The following is a 20,616-nucleotide window of genomic DNA, read 5'->3' as shown; positions in this document are numbered from 1 at the left end:
GATGTGAGAGTTGGACTATAAAGAAGGCTGAGTGCAGAAGAATTGATGCTTTTGAACTGTGGTGTTGGAGAAGACTCTTGAGAGTCCCTTGGACTGCAAGGAGATCCAACCAGTCCATCCTAAAGGAGATCAGTCCTGGGTATTCATTGGAAGGACTGATGTTGAAGCTGAAACTCCAATACTTTGGCCACCTGATGCAGAGAGCTGACTTATTTGAAAAGACCCTGATGCTGGGAAAGATTGAGGGCAGGAGGAGAAGGGGACAACAGAAGATGAGATGGTTGGATGGCATCACCGACACCACAGACATGGGTTTTGGTGGACTCTGGGAGTTGGTGATGGACAGGGAAGCCTGGTGTACTGCAGTTCATGGGGTCACAAAGAGTGGGACACGGCTGAGTGACTGAACTGAACTGAAGTGAAGGGACATCCTTAGACAGGGTGTGTCCACTTTGGTACTTGAACACAGTAGTTGAGGGTCTGTGAGAAAAGATAGTAGTAAAGATTACAGTCATCCACTATCTATGCATGTGGCCAAAGGAAACCTAGTTTCAGAAAAAGGCTGCATTCACAAATAGGCTGTGTATTACCACAGTCTCAAAGCTGAGTGCAACCACAAGATTGAAAGACAATGCACTGTGGTCCTATAAATAGAAATGAGAATTTCTCCGTTAAGTGTAAAGCTTTGCAGACTGTATGTGTAGCCCATAGTGTTAGTCCTGCATCATTAATTAGAGAGAGAGAGAGAGAGAGAGAGAGAGAGAGAGAGAGAGAGAACATGCACAAATGTTAGTTCAAGCTGCCCGTGGAAAACGGAAATGTTCAGTGTTCAGAGTGGCTTGCATATTTCACTCTGACATCTCACTATCATGTTTTTCAATATGATAGTGGTTAGGCAATGCAGATAATTTTTTTCTTTTTTCTCTTGCTTTCTTCATTTTTCTTTTATTTTGTTTTCTATTTATGCTTTCTTTCCAACCTTTATCCCTCCTTTGTTTCTCTTGTGTCTTTCTTTCTTTCTTCTTTTTTTTTTTTTTGGTAGGGATTTGTAGTGAAGAAAGATTGGATTAGTTTTTCTCAGAACAAAGAGAAACGCTTAAATTGATCAGTAGCATCCATGTTGGAGTGGTTCATACATGAATTATTTGGATATCTCTGGAGAAAACAGAAAGAAGTTGAAATGGTAAGCTCCACTTTTTAAATGCATATTAGCTGTTATCTGTGCCTTTCACCTTTGATCTCTTCGACTGACCTCTTTACACCAGATTCTGGGCAAACTGTCAGATCTAAGGGTGGCATGGATGTAGTAAACCTGGACCATCCTTGTATGTCATTTCCTTGGTATTTGCACAAACAAAAATAATTGTACAGTTGGCTACCTGAGGTGGGAAGGAGGAAGAATCTTTGAACTTGGAGAAATATAAGTTTGACATAGAGAGGTTTTTCATAATGTGTTTCCATCAGTTGATACTGAATAAAAATAGCCTTATGGACATTCATGATTTAATCAACTCTGTATTAAGTAGAGTTGCTTATATGAATGTTCAGGATTGTTTTTATCTACTCTTTGCTATAACTCTTTGGAGATGATATTTTTACCTGCCAAAATATTACATTTGTGTCTTTTTCAAAATGAGCTATAATAAGAAAACAAGAAGACCCTTATCAACATGAATGTGTGTTCCTATTAGCTTGTACAAGTTACATATTTTCACTCTAAATTATAATTTAAATTATAATAAATGTTAGCTATAGAGAATTCTCTTTCAAACAAAACATTTCAGTAAGAAAAAACATATCTCTAATGAGAGGGGAAATAAGAAAGATAACAGACACAGTTGCTCATACATAAGCTGTATCTATGAGAATAAATAATCAGTATATTTATAAAGTCAACAACAGATAAAATAATTTTGAATTAAGTTTGCATTTTATACATTTATAATTGACAACTTATTTTGAAAAAATGTAAGTGAAATTGTTTTCTAGTATGCATGTTGTTTTTCTTTTATGCTCAAAGAGAAAATATTAATGAAGATACCTTCAAAATTTCAAACTCCCTGGGTTGGGAAGATCCCCTGGAGAAGGGACTAGCAACCCAAACCAGTATTCTTGCCTGTAAAATCCCACGGATGGAGGAGCCTGGCAGGCCCCAATCCATGGAGTCACAAAGAGTTGGACACGACTGAACAACTAACACACTCACACTCAAATTTTAAGTGATGAGTCTATCAATAGCATGTAACCACTAGAAATTGCATCCCAAGATTAAAAGAAAGGAAATTATATATTCTTATGGTGCAACAAGACCCAAGATTAAATTCCAAATGGTTTTCCTTCTCTCTTCTCTGCTGTTGACAGTTGTGTGCAAGGGCTTCATATTATAATGCTATAATATTTCCAAGGAAGAAAAAGGTTATAATTTTATTCAACTAGCAAAGCTTACATTTATTTTTTAGAAAGCTTTCTGTCATTCAGCAAAGAGTATATATTTCTGAGTGTTTTAGTTGCTGTAAATCTCAGATATGGTGGCAAAAGCACCAATCTCATAGATGGGATTTAAATTTTTTAGCCCAGGGAAAGATTCCATACTAGTGAATATTTGGAATACATAAATGCCATCCTCCAAGAAGTCTATGCCAGAGGAAGATTTTTTTAATTACAAAAATTTTCTTTGCACTTGTGAACACATGTACCACTCTGCCTTGCTAATGTTTACAATAACATTTCTGTGAGACAGGAACCATCTAGTGTATCTCTTCTGTTGGGGCCAGCAAATATAGTACAGAACATTGTAAAGGTGAATAAACACATGAGGGTCATTGACTCTTCCAAAAAGTTCACTGAATTTCCACCTAGGGATTCTTAGGAATGAATGAACTCAATTATCCCCTTTAACACTAGGTTCAGTTCAGTTCAGTCACTCAGTTGTGTCTGACTCTTGGCGACCCCATGGACTGTAGCATGCCAGGCTCCCCTGTCCATCACCAACTTCCAGAGTTTGCTCAAATGCATGTCTGTCGAGTTGGTAATGCCATCCAACCATCTCATCCTTTTGTCTTCCCCTTTTCCTCCTGCCTTCAATCTTTTCAAGCATCAGGGTGTTTTTTAATGAGTCAGTTCCTTGTATCAGGTGGCCAAAATATTGGAACTTCAGCTTCAGCATCAGTCCTTCCAATGAATACTCAGGACTTATTTCCTTTAGGATTAACTGGTTTGATCTCCTTGCACTAAGATAGCTGAAATTAAAAGGAGAAACAAGCATGCTTTCTGTCTTTCTCTGATAGACACTTTTGGCACCAATCAGATACCTAAATCCCTTTCTTAATAATTGACAATATATTTGTTTCTTCCAAGAGATTTTGCTCTGCTGGAAAATGAATGCTATTCACAATATGGACTGATTTATTATTTATCTGATTTGTTTCATTTTTAAAAAAAATCAATTTCAAAACTGCAAAAGGACATGTTTTCTTGATATTTGTAATTAAGGTCACATCAATGGATATAATTAAGCCATCTTGATTACAAAGATGAGTAAGACAGTGGCTCCAAACTACAGAAAAAATTTGTGTTCTAAATTTACTATAACAAGTTGAAAATCTCTTTCTCTCTTTTCTTCTTGTAAAATGAAATTGTTGAAACTAATGAACATTCTTGGCAACTTGACAATAATATATTGTGATACTAGTGAATCAAGGATATGTACTAGACATTCTTGTAAAGAATCTGAAACAAAAGACTGGTGTTATCTTTAAACACAATGATATGACAAAGTTAGATAACTTTTATTAAAATTCTATCAGAGGTACTCTAAGATAAAGTTATGCTTATACATGCCTCTCACAGTGGAAAGTTAAATAATTATCTAAATAATTCAGTTAATGTTGATAAAGGAAGATCATAACTTGGGTCCAATAAGCAAACTTTTCTTTAGTAGACACAGTGTTGTTCTCTTCCTGTTTTTGTCCAATATACTAGGTTAGTTTAAATTTGTAAGTATAAAAATAATTTAGAAATTTCTATTTTTTTTCTTGGGTGGTAGGGATGTGCAGAGGGGATTTTAAAATCTATGTTATCCTGCTCCTTATTAATTTTTATAACCAAGAATTTTACTGATTTAATATTCTAAAGATATATTTGCCATTTTCTCCATATTTCCATAATAATAATGTTAATAACATCTGTTTCTATCTCTTTTGATTCAATTTTGATTGGTATCTAATTTTTTTTTCTTGTTTTGTTGTTGGTTAATCATTTTTTCCTTTCATCTTAATATTTTTTTAATTCTAAAAGTACAAGTAGACCTCTTTTTTCTAAGAATGCTAAGCATAAAACTGGGTAGTACTAATTTTATTTAATATAATAAGGGAAATTTCAGTCACTTAACCTAGCATTAATCTCTCTGTGGAAGAGCCACTGATGATAGAAATACCCAGTTTGATTATCAAAATCAAGCACAGTCCATGTCAAGACATCAGGTACAGTAATGTCTTTCCCTCTGAAAGTCTATGACTTCCAAATCTTATCAGGTCTTAAAAAAATGAATTGTTTTAATTTCACATCAATGGATATGATAAATTCACTCTATTTATGCTCTACCTAGCTGAAGCACAATAAGAATATGACATACTGTGAAGCTATCAATTAGCTTCACAATTAGGGTTAATTAGGGAAAGTAGATTTTTGGGACTGAGTTATACAGAGTGTGTGATCATACTCTGAATTTTGAGTTGCTCAGCTTTTCTCTGGCCACTTGCTAGAAGAGCCTTTTGGTCACAGAAAATAGTGTAAACTTCATTCAATTTTGGACCATGAAATTTGACTAATCAAAGCACTGTAAAGACATTTTGCAATCAGCAGAGACAAGAGTGCTATTTCTCAGAATTCACAGAAGATGGCTTGGAATGTATTTTACATAGAATTACTTGTTAATAAGCATCTTGATTCAAAATTACAGTTGTAATAACTGAACATTAAGAAATGTCACCTGTGTATCTGAGTCTTTTCTAGGGGAAAAAAATCGCTGAGGAAATTTAAAGCTCCTTGACCTCTGGGAATCAGTAAATTGAAAATCCCTGTGATATCATTCAATAAGGAAGAGATGTTAAGGTTGATTAACCTGGGTTATAAGTTGCTCCTTGACTGGGACTTGGGAAAAACATATAGAGCCAGAATAAAAACTTATACTAAACAAATATCTGGAAAATATGGCATTATGGTTAATCATGCTGGCTCGTATCCAAATGCAGTGTGATCCCCAATATGCAGGATGCTTTAATACATTGGATAAAGATGCAGTCTTTTCCCCAGCCTTTTCATTTAGTCACATATTTGTGAACTTGAAGCAAATATTTTGATATGAAATGTAAATGAAAGGTGAATCATCCTAGTAAACTCATCTCCAAAGAATTATGATACTGCCTTGGAAATTTTAATTCTAATCTAGTAATGAATTCGTGCATTAACTCTCTTGTCATATTAGGCCAAAGAATGGACAATACTCTTATGCAATGATAGTTTATTCTCTTTTCCCATGAAGTTTTAACATTTTCATTAAAAAAGATGGATTGTCTAATAGTGTGTTTTCAAAATAAGATTTTAATTTCACATTACCCTTTTTTAGATTTGAAAAATTCATTTTGGAATATAAGTTAATTTTGATTTGCTCAATCTCACTCTTAAGCATGTTGATTTCATTATCCTCATGAAAAATTCCGAGTCTTTCTCTTTCTTCTATTATTACAATTCTGGGAGACCAGTCTAGTTTTTATAAGAAAGGAAAAATAACTAGAATTTTCCAATATGATTTATGAGTTTAGATATACATTTAGTGGTTCCAAAATCCTCCTCAAAGCTCAAGCTGTGAACTCTGTGGTCTAAGGGTCAACATCAAATTCAGGCTATCCTTGAGCTGTTTTCTCCCCAAGGAACTAATGCCCTAATCAAAATCATGTATCTTCCTAGTAATGACTCCAGAAAAAACTGCTAAATAATTAATAAGCTACCTATAGCCTACGATTAACCAATTTTTAAAGCCTATCTACTACAAGCCCTAACTTTGCTTTTGAGTTCTATACCATCAAAAATAAAAATGATTATTATTTATTGTGCACTTATGATGTGCACTAAGCATTGGGCAATAACTCTTACTTCTCAATAATAACTTTATTATCTCCCCCCATCTTATAGATGAAGAAAAGCAATGTGAAAGAAATTAAATAACTTACTCAACGTTTTACAACTGTCTTGTTCAGATGGTAACGACAACCCTGTATGCGAGACAGCAAAAGAGACACAGATGTATAGAACAGTATTTTGGACTCTGTGGGAGAGGGAGAGGGGGATGATTTGGGAGAATGGCATTAAAACATGCATAATATCATATAAGAAATGAATCGCCAGTCCAGGTTCGATGCAGAATACAGGAAGCTTGGGGCTGCTGCACTGGGATGACCCAGACAGATGGTATGGGGAGGGAGGTGGGATGGAGGTTCAGGATTGGGAACACGTGTACACCCATGGCGGATGCATGTTGATGTATGGCAAAACCAATACAATATTGTAAAGTAAAAAAAAAAAAAAATTAAAATTAAATGTTAGTTAAAAAAAAATTTCAAACCCAATTTTGTTGGTTGTCAAAGCCTTTTCCATTACACTAGGCTGTCTCTATATGACAATGTCACATCACACTATTTTGACCCTTTCCATTTGAAATCAACAGAGTTTATAGCAGAAGGAATCAAGTTGTACCAATTTTGAAATAGGTTGTCCTTTTATTAGGTTTGGGCTGAGTAAACTAGGAAATAAGAGAGTATAACACATAAAATGAGAAATAAAAATGGATTAAAAAGGGCTGTCATATCTAAGCTAGCCACTTTTATATATGCATATATTTGCATTTCTGTCAAGTCCTTATGAGATAAATGAACAGAGCAAATGTTGTGTTTTAGGGAAAATACAAATCACAGGAACCTATAAAGTGGAGCAAAAGATACTTTAAAAAGGTGAAGTTTTTTGACCTAAAATTTATTTCTAATTATGCACTATTATACATTGTGTAGGTAGTAGGAAAAAACAGCTTAACCATCTTTGTGTGGTGTGTGTTCATTTCCTTTTTTAAAATCTTGAATCAAACAGTTGGTTATTTGACACTTGCAAAGTAGATTATTGTAATTTTTTTTTTTTTGCTTTAGTACATTTAAATGTAATTTTAGTCCTAAAGTAGCAAGGATTTTTTTTTTTAAACTTTACATAATTGTATTAGTTTTGCCAAATATCATAAAGTAGCAGGGATTATAAGCAATAACTTCGTGACTGACCTTGTTTTTATGTGATCACAATGTAAAACCAGACGTTTCCAGGTTCATTATTTAATCTGTGCCTCCTCATCACTGATGGCCTTATAACCTTCCAAAATGACTCCCAGCAAGTACCATGACCAAGGACCAAACTGTTCTTTATATACTTTATATATTTTGTATGATTCTTTTATTTTTAAAGCAAATGATTACCTATTATTTTTAAATGGTTATTAGCAGTTTCAGAACAACGAAAAACTACAGTCCTGTTGTCAATCATGTTTCTAATGTGAAGGAAAGAATATCTGTATATCCTCATAATAACATAGTTTGTCCCCTACCAGCACTCTTAAACGTACAATATTCCATATATTCTATCAGCTGCTTCATTGTAGAAGCAATATTTATTTTTGTTTGATAATGTTTTCTAGTCTTAAACTGTACTCTGGAAAAAAGAAATTTTAGATCTGAGCACATAAATGGTACTCCATCCCAGAGTTTGTCTCTGGAAATGCGAAGGTAATTTAAGATCTAGTCCTGCTTAACGGAGCTCAGGGTCTAATTGGAGGGCTAATAAGCAACCATTGAGTACAGTATTTACACAGTATTTACAGTATTCTATGACTGAGTTATTTGCAAAGTACTCAGAGTTGAGAATTGTGAGAAAGGAGTTCATTCTGCCCAGAGGAGGCTTCACCTTCAGGAGCAAGTAGCAGCTGAAGATGGAGAAGGAAGTCTTCCAGGCAGAGCACAGCAAGAGCAGAAGTGTGGAGGTGCCAGGGTGTGTGTGGTTGGGGTAGGGTGGGGGGTGTTAAAACAGAACCCAGATGTAAATTTTAGTACCTGCCCCACTTCTCCCCATGAGCAGCAAGTGGGTGATTCAGTTGGACCTAGAGGAGATCCTCCTCTATTTCCAAGTATCTCTTGACTTTTTATTGTTATTATGGGATGCAGGGTAGCAATGTGCTGTGCATAAAACTTGCAACATCAGGCCCCTGCATTCTAGTCTTGGTCCACTGGGAACCAGCTCTGTGACCTTGGGCAGGTCACTTAGCCTCCCAAAGTCTCCATTTTGTTATTTTTTACGACTTTGTTATTTTTTTTGTTAGGGCAGTTCTAGGTTCAGAGAAAAAATTGAGAGGAAGATACAGAGATGTCTCATACCCACCTTGCCCTGAGGCATGCCAGCCTCCCCAATTCTCAACACCCGCCCCCCGCCCCCCGCTGCCAGAGTGATACATTTGTTACCATCGGTGAACCTAAATTAATGCATCATTATCATCTGAAGTGTGGAAACAAGAAAAAGATCAGTGAAGGAGTGAGGAATAGTAGGCAGAGCACAGAGGATTTTAATGGCAGTAAAAAAATTTTTCTGTATTGATACTATCATAGTGAATACATGTCATTATACATACATTTGTCCTAATCCATAGAACGTACATAACCAAAAATGAATACTAATGTAAACCATGGACTTGGGGTGATAATTTTGTCATTTTTAAAATAAAGAGATTTTACTAAAAAAAAAAAAAAAAGAGATCATAGAAAGTATAGATGAAGTACTTTAATTCTCTTTAACCAATCTATATGGTGTGATGACTACTTTTTCAGTGTAGTATGGATAATAATAGGAGTCATATAAGATAAAGCTTCTGCCCTCATGGGGCTTATTTACTTGAGGGAGATAAAATAGCCCACACTAAACCTGAATATACAAAACCGATTTAGAAAATACATTGTGTTTTGCATTAAACAGAGACTCACTATCCACATTTACATTTAAGCTGATGTGACACAAAAAGTATTTTAGCCTGGTTAGGCCATTCCTATGTGTCTGAGTCTTTCCTAGAAAAAAAAAAAAAACACCCTGGAGAAGGCAATGGCAACCCACTCCAGTACTCTTGCCTGAAAAATCCCATGGACGGAGGTGCCTGGTAGGCTGCAGTCCATGGGGTCCCTAGGAGTCCGACACGACTGAGCAACTTCATTTTCATTTTTCACTTTCATGCATTGGAGAACAAATGACAACCCATTCCAATGTTCTTGCCTGGATAATCCCAGGTACAGATGGGTCTGGCAGGCTACATCCATAGGGTTGCAAAGAGTCAGACGTGACTGGAACAACTGTGCATGCATGCACCAACCATCGGAAGAAAAAGTAGAGCTATATTTATATTAGTGAATCATTTTTTTCCTTAAGATCAAGGCTTTGGTGTTACAGGATGTATGTCCCAGATTCAGAGCACAATCTATGGCTATATTACAGAAAGAATTAGTTGTAATCTAACATATATAAGTTTAGAAGTTCAGTGGTATAATATCTGACCCACCAGGTTACAGAACTCTGTGTAAAAATCATTTTGATATACGGCAAAACCAATACAATATTGCTTCTGTTGCTGTGTTGCTTCAGTCATGTCCAACTCTGTGCGGTCGACCCCATGGACTGCAGCCTACCAGGCTTCTCCATCCATGGGATTCTCCAGGCAAGAACACTGGAGTGGGTTACCATTTCCTTCTCCAATATAATATTATGAAGTTAAAAAAATAAAATAAAGTTTAAAATAAACAACAATAACAAAAAACAAAACAAAACAAAATCAGAGGAACAAAGTTTTAAGATAGTTCATCTCCTGATAATGTTGGTTATCCCCTCATGTCTTTCTTATCTCTGCAATGCCCCCTCATCCCCCACCCATGTCTATGTTTCTTTATCCAAGAAGAAACAAAAGAAAGAACTTAAGACATCTACACCTGATTTAGAACTCTAAATCATACTTTCTGCAGGCACCAGTTACATACATGAGCTTCAAGGTGTGCTCCTTTGGGACTGGTTTGGGGTATAACCTGAACAAGACAGCAAAATTTCCTGTTTTCAGTTTCTCTGTCTGTAAAAGCCGTGTGATAAAGGGTACCTCTTTCTATAGAGTATGAATCATCACGCTAATGCTTAATAGATACTTTGCATTCCTCTGGTCAGAGTTCCTCTACACAATTTGTAAAAGTGCCATGTGTGCTTGGATTGAAATCACACTGGGAAAATTAGGTTGCACCTGTCTTTCATCTGACAGATTTCCTTCAGCACATGAGAGCATTACATTTGGTCAAGTTTGCAGTTTGAAATGCTTATAAGAAGGATAATAGCTATACACATTAGAGCAGAATAAATGAGAAAGAGAAGTGTAGTAAGTCCCCTATATACAAACGAGTTATTTTCTGAGAGCACGTTTGTAAGTCCAATTTGTTTGTACATCCAACAAAGTTAACCTAAGTATCCAACTAACAGAATCAGCTAGCTATATAGTACTTTACTGTAATAGGTTTATAATACTTTTCCCACAAATAATACATAAAAAAACAAACACAAAAGATAGAGAAGACATTTTCAATCTTACAATACAATACCTTGGGAAGAACAGTAGGACAGTACAGTAACTGTCATACAGGGGCTGCCATCAAGAGAACAGGTAAGAAGAGTTACTGACTGGAAGAGGGAGAGAAGGTGGAAGATGACAGAGCTGAAGGATCTTCAGCAATATAAAATGGAGGGCAAACCTCAATTTCACTCATGCCTGATGTTGTTGGAACACATGCTTGCATCTTTGAAAGTTCACAACTTGAAGATTCATATGTAGGAGACTTACTGTATGAGTTTTATGGATTGGTGAAATCACTGCTTTTAGAAATGCCTTGGGCTTCCCTTGTAGCTCAGTCAGTAAAGAATCTGCCTGCAGTGCAGGAGATCTAGGTTTGATCCCTGGGTTGGGAAGATCCCCTGGAGAAGGAAATGGCAACTCACTCCAGTATCCTTGCCTGGAAAATCTCATGGACAGAGGAGCCTGGAGGGCTGCAGTCCATGGTGTCGCAAAGAGTTGGGCACAACTAAGTGACTAACACTTTCTTACTTGTGGTATCAGAAATAGAGACACGGATGGAGAAGAATACCTTATGGAATGGCCTAACCATGCTAAAAACTATTGTGGGTTTGTACCCTAAATATATGGCAGATTTTACATAGCTTGACATTTGAATTGCTCAATTTAGTATTTGATTTTACTAATTTCTCTTGTTTTGTTTATCATGTCACTGCTACCAGTCTACAAGCTTTTGAGGAGAGAGACTGTGTCTCCTTTCTTTTTATCTCCAGTGGCATCTAGCATGGTGACTTGACTTACTTTATGATATTGCTCATCTCATTGCTTAATTCCTTTTTCTTTGATAATTTAACAAATTATAGCATCAAGAAAGGCGCTAAAGAGGAAAAAAAGAACAATTGTCTCATTTTGGTTAATTTCTTCCAGTCTTGTATGTCAGCAGAAATGGATGTCTGAGTGTCTGTGTTTCTCTATGTGTGAGGAGTGGGATATGGAGAGAGATGAGAAAGAGGAAAGAATAGATGAGTTTTTGCATAAAGATCGCTGGTTTCCATGTCATTGCAGAAAGAAAAATGAGAGACATTTATTTCTGCTGATCTTTACATTCACCATTAGTTAGTAAGTTGGCAATCTTAATAATATACATAAAGTTTTCATTCAAATGATTAGACTGTATGAAGGGAAGAGAAATATGTGTGGATACACACATATTAGAGAATACACAGTTGAGAGAAAATGTGATGTAGATAAACACACACACACACACGGATTTTGAATTAAAACTTAAGCTGTAGTTTTGGCTTAGTTATTAGCTTCCTATGTAACTCAGGAAGAATCCCCTACTTCAGTTACCTTGTTTGTAATAGCTAAATCATTAATAGGGATTATTAGGTTATTAATAGAGATTTAATAAAGATTAGTAGTCTAATCTTTATTTTAAATGCTCAGCCTGCCAGAAATTTAAAAATTATAATAAGGCTCACTGAATCATTATGTCATCTTTGGGTGTATTGATGTAAACAGCATGGCGTTCCAAATGCTCAATAAATATTTGCTGTCTGAAATTGTTGAATTACTTACTCCATGTATAGGCTACTGAACCAGTGTTAGTGTAGGAAATAAGGGCTCTAACCTGATTAGCAGGTTTCCCTGTTGGCTCAGTGGTTAAGAATCTGCCTGCCAGTGTAGAAGAGGAACCTGGTGGGCTACTGTCCATGGGTGCACAAAGAGTTGGACACGACTTAGCTACTAAACAAAAAAGAGTCTAATTAAAACCTCTCCCTTACTCTCCACCTATGATACCACACTCATTTTGCTTAGGTCTGCCAAAATTTCCATGATTTAGTTAATAATAAACTGCTAGGAAAATGTCTGCATGTTTTTTGCGAAGGTCTTGGATAATGTCTTATAGTTCTCTATCATTAATGCACTAGCTTAATTTCTCAGCTTAAAAGCAGAGATAGTGACCCTATTTGTGACCCCATAGACTGTATCCCACCAGTCTCCTCTGCCAGTGGGGTTTTTCAAGCAAGAATGCTGGAGTGGGTGGTCATTTCCTTGTCCAGGGGATCTTCCCAATCCAGGAATTGAACCCACATCTATTGCATTGACAGGTGCATTCTTTATCACTGAGCCCCCAGGAAGCCCCTCGATGGGAATCAGTTCAGTTCAGTTCAGTCACTCAGTCGTGTCTGACTCTTTGTGACCCTATGAATCGCAGCACGCCAGGCCTCCCTGTCCATCACAAACTCCCGGACTTCACCAAGACTCAAGTCCATTGAGTCAGTGATGCCATCCAGCCATCTCATCCCCTGTCGTCCCCTTCTCCTCCTGCCCCCAATCCCTCCCAGCATCAGAGTCTTTTCCAATGAGTCAACTCTTCACATGAGGTGGCCAAAGTACTGGGGTTTCAGCTTTAGCATCATTCCTTCCAAAGAAATCCCAGGGCTGATCTCCTTCAGAATGGACTGGTTGCATCTCCTTGCAGTCCAAGGGACTCTCAAGAGTCTTCTCCAACACCACAGTTCAAAAGCATCAAATCTTCGGTGCTCAGCCTTCTGCACAGTCCAACTCTCACATCCATACATGACCACAGGAAAAACCATAGCCTTGACTAGACGGACCTTTGTTGGCAAAGTAATGTCTCTGCTTTTCAATATGCTATCTAGGTTGGTCATAACTTTTCTTCCAAGGAGTAAGCGTCTTTTAATTTCATGGCTGCAATCACCATTTGCAGTGATTTTGGAGCCCAAAAAAATAAAGTCTGACACTGTTTCCACTGTTTCTCCATCTATTTCCTATGAAGTGATGGGGCCAGATGCCATGATCTTCGTTTTCTGAATGTTGAGTTTTAAGCCAACTTTTTTCACTCTCCTCTTTCAGTTTGTGCAAATCAGGAAAGTCTGCCTAAGATTGTATATCTTGGATTGGATATGGAATCCAGGCAGGTAGGCTTGTGATATGAGGCCTCTTGATCAGACCTGAGGTGATGAAGTACTGGAAAGAAAGAACACAAATTTTCTTCTTATTTTTCCAATTTTTATTTAGAATTGAGGTAAGGTAAGGTAAGTCACTACAGTGTGTCTGACTCTGCAACCCCATAGACATTAGCCCACCAGGCTCCCCCGTCCCTGGGATTCTCCAGGCAAGAACACTGGAGTGGGTTGCCATTTCCTTCTCCAATGCATGAAAGTGAAAAGTGAAAGTGAAGTTGCTTAGTCATGTCCGACTCTTTGTGACCCCATGGACTGCAGCCCACCAGGTTCCTCCGTCCATGGGATTTTTCAGGCAAGAGTACTGGAGTGGGGTGCCACTGACTGAGTCTATCTGCCAAATCCAATTTTCTACTAGACTTATAATATCAGAACCTTAGGGATAATTCAGTCTCTCATTTTACACACAAAAAAAGATGAGTCCCAGAGATGGAAGGAACTTTCCTAAGATTATATCACTAATTACTGATATGGCCAAAACTAGAAGTCAGGAATCCAGTGCCTGGCCAGTGTTCATTCCCCTACATCCTGCTTTCTCTCAGCTTAAGTAACCTGTTCTGGGAGTTGAAAAATCCAGCAAGTAAAGCAGAATACTTCTGTAGTATATGGCTCTTTTAGAAGTAATCGATGAAGTGACTCCAAAGTAAAAATCCACTTGTTTATACCTTGCCTGACTCCTGTCCATGAAATACAATAATTTAAATGACTTTAAAAAATAGTTCTTGAGAATATTTACCATCTTAGAATCTACTTCTAGCCAGCTGGATTTTCTTGGTAGAGTTTATGATTAATCTGTGACTCTGCTCAGTCACTGAATTATGTCCCTATAGTTTGTCCTCAGATATCTGCCCCACTTTGGTGGTATAGTTGAACTTGGATAGCTCTTGTTTTACCTTCTAACAAAGTACCAGTAGAGATCATAACTTTGTAACTTCCTGTCCGGGCTTTGGTTCAAAGCCACCATGACAGACTTCTGTGGATTCTGGGGCATCTGAGAATGCATTCAGCTTACTCATTGTCTTCTCATGTCTATTTCTTTCACATTGTTACCTTCTTTTAATGACAAAGCAGTTTAGAAAAAACTTCAGTCTACTTTATCTACACTATTAATTTTCTTCATCAGGCCATTTTAAAGCCTATATTGAGGAGTTTCTGTGTGCCTAGCATCCTAATTACTATGTCTTAAAGGCAAGAAGAAAAAGACAAACAACATGCATTGGCTATCTATTGTGTGTCAAGCATACTCTTACTGACTTTTACTTGGTATACCTCATGTAATCTTAATAATATACCCCAGGAACAGGCATTATTTATTATACTCATTTTACAGAATGGAGAAAGAGGGCAAGAGAGAAAGAGAAGGAGAGAGAAAGAGAGAGAGAGAGAGAGATATTCCCCAACTGACCCTGGTGTTTGAACTCTAATATGTAGTCTCTTTGAAAGGATCCCCTTCCTGAAGGAACTGGCAATCTGATGAGAAAAGACTAGCTTGAATCAAACTTGTTTAGGTGGCAGCTGCTATGTTTATTGCCTACCTCTTGTCTTTCCTGCTCTCTCTTTCCTATTGTATAAATCTCTGCTAAAACTTCTGCAATCTGGCTTCTCAGGTAATCCTACTATATCGCACCATGTAAGGCTATCTGCCTCTGCATTCATTTATTTTCCTTCTTCTACCAAGTAAAAAAGTATACATATATATTTGTATTTCATCCAATTCACCTTTTATGGTGAAAACTAGCTTATCTGATTGATTAATCAGTTAATGTGAAAATCCTCCCTGTAGCACTTTTATTTTAATAGGAGATTGTTGGAGACAAAGTGCCCTAAAGGATAGCATCTATACTGGTGTATTTAAGGCAAAGTGGCAAGTCTGGGCAAGAAATCATTGGGTAAAGTGGAGCAGAGAGGAGCAGATGTGGAGTGTGGTTTTTTGATGCCTCTAAATCACCCTACGTAGGAAGACATCTATAATCATTGCAAGGATACCTGTAAGGTAGTTTTGCATACAAGTTAGTCTCTCTTCTTAGCACCGGCTGTGCTAACAGCCAGTGGCCAGCTTGGTTTCCTTATATGTGTATTCACTAATTAAACAGCTGTGGTCACGAGAACTCAGAAAAATCACTAACTGAGAAAAAGTCAGTTTCTACATTCCAAGTGTGCTGTGAGTTTGACTACAAGTTGTTGAGATTTTCCTGGGGAGCTCATCAAAATGAGGAGCTCCTTATGAACAAGGAAGGACTGTGAACCCAGCACTGACATCCTTATCCACTTATACCCTTTCAAAAAGCTACTAAGTCAAAAAGAGATGTCAGATGGTAGTAAATGGATTCCTGCTCGCTCTACTTTGCTGTCACTAAGGGCTAAGGTAACTCTTTTCATGCTCTCACTTGTCCACAGTAATCTAATTCTAGGTTCTAAGCATCCGCTTTCTGAAATTTGCCAGCCTTCTGTGAGAATGCTGTTCCCACTGTTTTTGACCATGGTTCTTCTATGTTCTTTCAGGCACGAATGAATCAAAGCAGCCGGATTCCCAATGGCTTCCTAAAGAGACCCTGTTGCTCTGATTAAAGAATTTTAATGGCACTGGAGAAAACAGTAGGTATTCAAACATTACCTTGACTTCTCTTTTTTCATCATCCTTAAAAGAGTGTGCTTACACTCTGTGGGCCCTGGAAAGGCACTAAGAGCCTGTCTCACATTTCCTGGTCCACTTGACAGATTACCAGGTGATGACCAGGTAAATTACATTTATCTTAGGCAATAAATGTAATCTTATAGAACATGAAAGGCCACAGTTTATAGAGTATTTGATAGAATGTTATTTTTATTAATAGTGTCCCATTGAGTCATATTGGAATCTGAGACAAAGGGAAGAATAAGTTTAAATTATATATATATATATATATATATATATATATATATATTTATTATTATTATTACTCAACACACATTGGCCACACTAGTCATACAATAGAGAATAATATGTGTGTGTTGAGAAAGAGTATTCCATTTGCTGGAAAGGAAGATTATAGTAGCTATAGGTGACTCACATACATATTAGGCAAACATCTATTCACTGATTGGTAAGCTTAAAATCAATAATCTTAGGCTAAGAACAGATTTTAGAGATGGGGGGGATTTGGTATGCTTCTATTGGCTTCTTTGTCTTGATGTCTATTCTTAAAAGAAGAGTATTACTGAAAAATCAGCCTAGATATCTAACAATCAGAAGTGAAAATATCTAATACTTAAGCTTACTCTAAAATATCATGAGTATAAACCAAATTGACAAACCTTAAGCTAGACATATCAAAAAAAGAGAGAGGGCTCAAAATATACGAAAGAGAAGTTATAACAGATGGCACAGAAAAACAAATTACCATAAGAGATTACTATGAAAAATTGTATGTCAAAATATTGGACAACTGAGAACAAATAGTAAATTCCTAGAAAAAATATAATCTTTCAAGACTGAATCATGAGAAAATAGAAAATCTGTATAGACATATTACCAATAAGGAGACTGAAGGATTAACAAAAAATCTCTGAAAAGGAAGGGTTAGTCAGGGACTTTGGAATTGACATGTACACACAGCTATATAAAATGGATAACCAACAAAGACCTACTATATAGCAGCGGGAACTCTGCTCAATATATGTAACAACATAAATGAGAAAAGAATTTGAAAAGGAATGGATGCATGCATATGTATAACAGAATCACTGTGCTGCACACATGAAATTAACATGACATTGTTAATCAACTATACTCCAACATAAAATAAAAAGTTAAAAATATCTCCCAATAAACAAAGGTCTAAGATTAGATACCTTTAATCATAAATTCTACAAAGCACGAAAAGAAGATTTAATACCTATCCTTCTCAAACTTTTCCAACAAATTGAAGAGGAAGAAATCCTTCCAAATGTATTTAATGAACTGAACATTACCCTGATATGACAACCAGACAAGGATACAACAGAAAAAGAAAACTACAGGAAAATATCTTTAATAAACATAGATGCAAAACTCAACAAAATATTGGTGAATCTAATTCAATAATATACTAAAAGGATTATATACCACAATTGATTAGGATTTATACTAGAGATTTAGGGATGTCTCAACACATACAAATAAATCAATGCAATTCATCACATTAACAAAGTGAAGGATAAAAATCATATGACGAGCTCAATAGATACATGAGTCATTTGAAAAAAAAATTCCACATACATTTGTGATTAAAATCTCAACAAAATAGTTAAAAAGGGAAGATAATGCAACACAATGAAGGCCATATAAGACAAAACCACAAGTAAAATCATATTCAATGTTGAAAGCTTTTATTCTAAGATTAGGAACAAGATGAGGATTCCATTTTCATCACTTTTATTCAACATAGTATTAGAAGTCTTAGCCACATCAATTAAGCAAGAGAAATAAATTAAATGCGACCAAATTGGAAAGGAAGAATTAGAGCTGTTAATATTTTCAGAAGAAATTATACTGTATATAGAAAACACTAGAGACTGCACCCCAAAATTTTTGGAAGTAAGTGAATTCACAAAAGTCACAGGATACAAAATCAATATACAGAAATCTGTGGTGTTTCTATATACTATTAATGAGCAATCAAAAAGAGAAATTAAGAAAACAATCTCATTTATTATTGCATAAAAATACTAGGAATAAAATTAACCAAGGACTTAAAATACCCATACACTGAAAATTATAAGACATTGATGAAAGAAGTGGAAGAAGATATAAACAAGTGAAAAGATATTCTATGCTCATGGAATGGAGGAATTAATATTGTTAAAATGTGCATACTGCCCAAAGCAGTCTACAGCTTCAGTGCAATGCCTGTCAAAATTTCAATGGCATATCTCATAGAACTAAAACAATGCAGTACAATACATAACTACAACAACTAATACTAAAATTTGTATCAAATAGAGGGTTCAGGATGGGGAACACATGTATACCTGTGGCAGATTCATTTCGATATTTGGCAAAACCAATGCAATAGTGTAAAGTTTAAAAGTAAAGAAAAAAAAAAAAAAAAACAAAACAGAAGATCCTGAATAGCCAAAATAACCTTGAGAAAGAAGAAAACTGGTGGCATCATGCTCCCTGATTTCAAACTCTACTACAAATTTATAGTGATTCAAACTGTATGGTACTGGTGTAAAAACAGCCACACAGATCAATGAAACAGAACTGAGAGCTAAGATATAAGCTCACACATATGGACAATTAATTCACAACAAATGAGCAAAACAGTGGAGAAATGACAGTCTCTTCAATAAATGGTGGTAGGAAAATTGGACTTTCACATGCAAACAAATGAAACCAGCTTACACAACATACAAAATTAACCCTAAATGAATTAAAAATTTGAATATAAGATCTAAAATCATCAAATTCCTAGAAGAAAACATAGGTGGTAATCTCATTGACATCAGTCTTAGCAATGATTTTGTTGATCTGACACCAAAAGGCAAAGGAAACAAAAGCAAAAGTAAACAAATGGAACTACATCAAGCTTACAAGCTCCTGTACAGCTAAGGAAACCATTCTCAAAACAAAAAAGTAGCCTACTATATGGGGGAATATATTCTCAAACAGTATATCTGATAAGGGGTTAATATCCAAAATATTTTGCTGACAAAGATCGATATAGTTAAAGCTATGATTTTCCCACTGTCATGTATGGATGTGAGAGTTGGACCATAAAGAAGGCTGATCACTGAAGAGCTGATGCTTTCGAACTCTGGTGTTGGAGAAGACTCTTGAAAGCCACTTGGATAGCAAAGAGATCAAACCAGCCAACCCTAAAGGAAATCAGTCCTGAATATTCATTGGAAGGACTGAGGCTGAAGCTGAAGCTCCAATACTTTGGCCACATGATGCAAAGAACTGACTCATTGGAAAAGACTCTGATACTGGGAAAGATTAAAGGTAGGAGGAGAAGGGGATCACAGAGGTTGAGATGGTTGGATGGTATCACCAGTTTGATGGAAATGAGTTTGATCAAGCTCTGGGAGTTGGTGATGACAGGGAAGCCTGGTGTGCTGCAGTCCATGGGGTTGCAAAGAGTCGGACATGACTGAGTGACTGAACTGAACTAAATCCAAAAGATATGGGCTTCCTAGGTGGCCCTAGTGGTAAAGAACTTGCCTGCCAATAGAAAAGACATAAGAGATGTGGGTTCAATCCCTCGGTCACAAAGATCCCCTGGAGGAGGACATGGCAACCCACTCCAGTGTTCTTGACTGGAGAAGTCCACGGACAGAGGAGCTTGGTGGGCTACAGTCCGTAGGGTCACAAAGAGTTGGACATGAATGAAGTGGCTTTGTACGCATGCTCCTATGGTCTATGTTCAATTCCTGTACCTTGTAGCAAACATTAATGGTTATAAGAAGGGAAGGAGGTTGGGGGAGTGGTTGAAATGGATGAAGAAGGTCAACTTTGTTGTGAAGGACGGTAACTAGACTTGTAGTGGTGAACATTTTGGAGTTATCCAAATGTTTGATTATAATGTCATATACCTGAAACTTACATAATAAAAAATCATGTGCAAAATGACTACACAGATCACTTAAACATGGATAAAAAAAAAAAGCCCCTAAATATGGTCGCTTTGGGTTATATTCCTAACCATGAGGTCAGTGTTTTAATAAATAATACAATACTTTGTAGTGAACATATCATTTGTATGTTAATGTGTGCATGGCTAACAAGTATTTAGTGTATGGATTTATGGATATGTGAAAGCCAACCTGAAGCCACTCCATCCTTGCTTTCTTGTTGTACTTTCTCATAAAAGGCGGAAGAGCCTCTTCTCAAGATTACTTGAGACATTTCCCCTGAGGTGATGAGCATAACTGGAGAGCTCAGTAAGACAAAGAGAAAAATTTAGGCAACTGTCCAAAATGTATAAT

At 36.5% G+C, this 20,616-nt stretch overlaps 1 protein-coding gene across 19 annotated transcripts in view; it reads left to right on the top strand.

The window, feature by feature from the left end:
* The first annotated feature begins 725 nt into the window (after nucleotides 1–725).
* GPR174 (G protein-coupled receptor 174) overlaps nucleotides 726–20,616 on the top strand; it is a 39,640-nt gene continuing 19,749 nt past the window's right edge. For 16 of the 19 annotated variants that reach the window (XM_070784528.1, XM_070784526.1, XM_070784523.1 and 13 more), the window contains exons 1-2: nucleotides 726–1,183; nucleotides 16,171–16,263. The gene's annotated coding sequence lies outside the window, so the exon portion shown is untranslated. Of the gene's footprint in view, nucleotides 1,184–16,170; nucleotides 16,268–20,616 lie in introns of all 19 variants that reach the window. The other 3 variants (XM_070784527.1, XM_070784525.1, XM_070784515.1) reach the window with 1 other exon arrangement.

This window comes from Bos indicus, chromosome X (assembly GCF_029378745.1).
Source record: "Bos indicus isolate NIAB-ARS_2022 breed Sahiwal x Tharparkar chromosome X, NIAB-ARS_B.indTharparkar_mat_pri_1.0, whole genome shotgun sequence".
NCBI lineage: Eukaryota > Metazoa > Chordata > Mammalia > Artiodactyla > Bovidae > Bos > Bos indicus.
This window is presented reverse-complemented; position numbering and strand designations above follow the sequence as displayed.